Raw genomic sequence first — 5084 nt, 5'->3', positions numbered from 1 at the left:
ATCAGCACCAGCATCCTCCTCCCCGGCCGGCTTCCCCTCCAGGACGGAGGAGGAAGGGGCAGGCGGGGCGAAGGCGGCTCCTGGGGCCCCCGGGGGTATGGGGGGGGGCGATCGTGCGACCAGGGAGAGGAGGAAGCGGCTTCCACCGACAAAGCTCCTCGTGACACGAGGGTGGAGGGTGCTGAATGCACACAGAGCAGAAGGAATACACGCGTACACCTGAGCCTGAACGTTAGGAGGACTCGTCGCGGGGGAATTCTCCTGGCAACGTGTTCATTCCCCTTGCTAGGTTGTTGGTTTGTTAGTACTGTAATCAGCGCTTCTAAAAAAATGTTTAGGGAATACTCTCATTTTGACTCGAGAAAAATCACCATTTTATAGTTCAGATCGGGAAAAATAAATACAGTAAATGGACAAAAGTACAAAGATTCAGAAAATGTTTAGGGGTATGCGTACCGCTGCGTTGTCGTCGCCCCCCCCCCAAAAAGCATCATTATTATTATTATTCCGCTATCTTTTCTCTTGTTCCATGCTTGGGTCCACCTCAGGTGCCCAAATATTTTGGGCCTGCCCTTCTAGTACCCACTGATAGCTCTCTCCTCCATTTATGCCCCACCTTTCCTCCAAGAAGATCAAGATGGCATGCATGCTTCTTCCTCTCTCTCTCTCATTTTATTATCCTCAGGACAATCCTGTGAGGTATGTTAGGCTAACTGACTGTTCCAAGGTCACCCAGCGACCTTCATGGCAGAACAGGAATTTGAATCGTCTCCCAGACGGTGATTTTAGGTTTGTGTGTGGTTTGTGTGTGTGTGAACTTTCTTTTTGCTGTCCAAGTTATCTTGTGATTGGCTGTGGTTTTTCAATAATCATATCTCATTGTTTGTGTAAACTGTACAGACAATTTGGTTGGATGTGTGGTATACATATAAGAATATTATTACTATTTATTATACAAACTGGAGGAATAATAGATGTTAACAACAGTTTGGATCCACCCAGACTTCATATTCCTCAGACTTCAAACAAACTTTCTGTTGCTATTTTCCTCCTGTTTCTCTTCTGTTCTATCACATCCAAACCTTCCATCACTTAAAAATTTCCACTCAGATTTCATTAAGATCAAAAGCGCTGATAATTTGTGTATACAAATATTTTCAAGCCACTCATGGAGGCTGAAACCTTGGCAAACTTCCAGCCTTGGCTTTCTTGAAATGGATAAATATTTCTCCATCCTCTTAGGAATGTATATACAGAAAAGCCAATTTGTACATGTCCCTTTTCAATTTTGATACTCAAAACTGAAACATTTCTAGTAACCCTCTTTTCATTTGTAACGTGTTCAGCCTAATCACTGAGATGTTTGTGGCTCTTATTCATACTTAGTTTCCTGTTTCCTGTGGCAGAAAAATAACTGGAGGTTTCTGGACTTGGGGGAAATACAGTTTTATTTACACAAACACACACATATATATACAAGCTGAGCCTAAGATTGGGGTTTACTAACTCTAGTATATAATCTCCTACAAAATGTAACTAAAACTACAAGTACTGATTAGTTCAACACATTAGTGAACATTTCACAATGTTCCCAACAAGATGTACGGATTTGTATTTACTTGCACTTTATTTACACTAGCATGTGATAAAAACACTCAGTTTTTCATCAATAATATTGTAAGACTGTACCCTCTCTCTTTTGATCAATTTGACCATGCAAAATATATCCCGTGCTATAGTTAGGCAGATGCAGTGGCGTAGCGTGGGTTGTCAGCACCCGGGGCAAGGCAAGTAATTTGCGCCCCCTAACCCGTGGATTTGTGCCCCCTAACCTGTGGATTTGCGCCCCCTAACCTGTGGATTTGCCCTAACCCCAGATGTTGCGCCCGGTGCGGCCGGGCCCCCCTGCACCCCCCACGCTACGCCACTATCCAGTGTTGGAGTCCTTATCAGCCCCTCGGTTATAACAAATAGTTATTCGTCAATAAATGTTGAACCATTCCTCTGTCATCTGTCAGTAGTACCAAATCTTGAACTGTGGAACAGCCTCCACAGAAAAGTTCTCACAGTGCTGTCTTTATGGTATTTTCAGTGCCAGGTGAAACACTTGATATAGTTCTATCCAGAGCATTGTAGGAAATTTAAATGGATGCTAAGAGACTTGGCTGTCCAATTTGAAAGGCCCAGGCTTTGGGCCTCAGCTGCCCTAGGATGCTAGGTGTTTAAAAAATAAAAGTTACAAATAGAGCAGTTGGAGTGAAAGGGTCACCTCTTAGCTCAGCTTTAGGCATGGAGAGTCCATAATGACTAGAACGATGCATGATCCTACTTTCTGTTTTACCTCTGTGTATGTTCAAGAGTGCGGGTGGTGCTGTGGGTTAAACCACAGAGCCTAGGACTTGCCAATCAGAAGGTCGGTGGTTCGAATCCTGTGACGGAGTGAGCTCCTGTTGCTCGGTCCCTACTCCTGCCAACCTAGCAGTTTGAAAGCACGTCAAAGTGCAAGTAAATAAATAGGCACCGCTCCGGCAGGAAGGTAAACGGTGTTTCCGTGCGCTGCTCTGGTTTGCCAGAAGCGGCTTAGTCATGCTGGCCACATGACCCGGAAGCTGTACGCCGGCTCCCTCAGCCAGTAAAGCGAGATGAGCGCCGCAACCCCAGAGTCAGCCACGACTGGACCTAATGGTCAGGGGTCCCTTTACCTTTACCTTTATGTTCAAGAGTATAAGGGACACAGATGGCGCTGTGGTCTAAACCACTGAGCCTCTTGGGCTTGTCAATCAGAAGGTCAGCGGTTTGAATCCCTGCAACAGGATGAGCTCCCGTGGCTCGGTCCCAGCTCCTGCCAACCTAGCAGCTCGAAAGCACGCCAAAAAGTGCAAGTAGATAAATAGGTACTGCTCTGGCAGGAAGGTAAATGGCGTTTTGTCAGAGCTGCCCCTGGTCCCAGCTCACAGAGGACCAACGCCAGTCCGTTGTTATATTAAATAGTTTTTATTGAAGTTCAGTTTCTCATTTACAGCCACGGCGCGCAGCTCTACGTCTTAAACCCTAGACCGCCGAAGCTCCATCTGAGTCTCCTCCCCCCAGACACCAGTTTAAGACCCTAGCCTTGCTCCACCTCTTCCTCTGCTCCCTCTTCCTCTGGGTCCGCTTGTCCGCCGAGGTCTTGCCCTTCCTAGACTCTTCTGACGCTGAATCCCCTGAGTCTTCCCCTCCCTCCGGCGAGCTTTAGGACCTGGTTCCCAATCCGTGTTTTCTGCTGTCCCGCGCGCCTGTACATTTGAACTTGGCGCGCGCGCCCAGCCTGCCACCTTCCTTCTGACCGTTATACTGCTCCTGTCGCTGCTTCCCTCTTCGGGGATGCCAGCTGGGCTTGACTCCTCCTCCCTGCTTGCCGGAGGAGACGCTGACTCTGACCTATGGGGCTCTTCCCCCCCACTACGCTCTGGTGGGGAAGCTGGCCCTGATTTCCAGCTACTGCTTTGGGAGTCTCCGCTGGCCCCCTGCTTCTGGTGTGTCCCCCCTGGGACCCCCCTTGCCCTGGCCATCGGCGCCCCCTTCTGGGAATCTTCTGATTCACTGGAGAGGCTTATGGAATCTCTTGGGTCACTGTCATTCTGCCCTCCGCTGCCCTCAGATTCTTCCCCTTCGCTCTCCATTTCCTCTCTCCCCTGCGCCTCTGCTCCTGAGCCCCTGACACGTTTCCATGTGCTACTCTGGTTTTGGTGTTCCATTGTGCTAGAAACGGCTTAGTCATGCTGGCCACATGACCCGGTAAAACTGTCTGCGGACAAACGCTGGCTCCCTCGGCCTATAAAGCAAGCTGAGTGCCGCAACCCCAATGTTGTCTGCGACTGGACTTAACTGTCAGGGGTCCTTTACCTTTATGTCTAGAGTAGAGAATTACAGGAGGCAATCCGACAGGCTGTGTGTGTCCCCACCCCCTTCATAACTAGGAACAGTTTCCTGGGAAGCAAATTAGTTTAAACATATTATGAACCTCTGACAGCACAATGAAAAGTTAACCCTCCTACTGCCCTGGACAAGGCCTGTTCCACGTGCATTCAGTTTCTGCCTTCGTACTTTGCTGCATGTAATTAGATGAGAAGATAGCCTGAAGGCTTCAAACAAATTGGTGGCTGATGGGATCATCTGGGCCCATATTAGACCAAAAATTCCCCTCCAAAATCAAAGGCTGGCAGAATCATGTCAGGTGATTCATTCTTGTAATGAGAATTTGTGGCTTCATCAGGTGTTTGGCTCCTGGAATAGACAGGATATTGGAATGGGATGACTGATCCTGCCCAGCATGGATGACAGTGGCTGCTCCTTCCCTCAGAAGCTGTTTGCTAACCTGTGTGCTTGCCACTTCCTTATAGCCCTGCTCAATGAGTCTATACTAAATGCTTTTGTGTCTCTGAAGGTCCTCCTTTGATCAGAGATCCTTCAACCTCTCTACACCATGGGTCAGAGAACTGGGCTTTCCCTTTGGGAAGCTGAGAAACCCACCCAAGATGACCCTGCTTTGTGTGATATAGAAATGTCGGCTCTCTCCAGACAAGGAGACATAGAGGCGCCTCGAGAAAAAGGTAGGGGGAGGGGCAACAGGAATTGCACAGAAGGCCAAACTGGGGTGAAGAAGGCCTGGGAGAGTGGCATGAAGGGAATGAGAGATGGTGAGAGAGAGAGAAGGCAAATAACATCTTGGGAATGCAAGTCTGCATACACACCATACATTTAAAGCACATGACTTTCTGCAAAGAGTCCTAGGAACTGTGGTTAAGGGTGCTGCTCTTTGTGAGAGTAAACTATAGTTCCCAGGATTATTGGAAAGAGTGAGTCATGTACTTTAAATGTGGTTTAAATATATAGTGTGTATGCAACCTAAGAGGATTGATGGGTATAGTGGGACAAAGCTGGGCAACAGGACTGGGCCTGGCTCTACCTCAGGTGGCAGATGCTGTTGGGTGGCAAACAGCGGAGAGCTATTGGAGGACTGAGCTGTGTGTGCCACGCAGTCTGCTTGCGTCTCCTTACACTACCCTGATGTGGTGGGGAATGCTGTCCCATTGGCTGTGTTC

This window comes from Podarcis muralis, chromosome 13, assembly GCF_964188315.1.
Source record: "Podarcis muralis chromosome 13, rPodMur119.hap1.1, whole genome shotgun sequence".
Taxonomy (NCBI): Eukaryota; Metazoa; Chordata; class Lepidosauria; order Squamata; family Lacertidae; genus Podarcis; species Podarcis muralis.
This window is presented reverse-complemented; position numbering follows the sequence as displayed.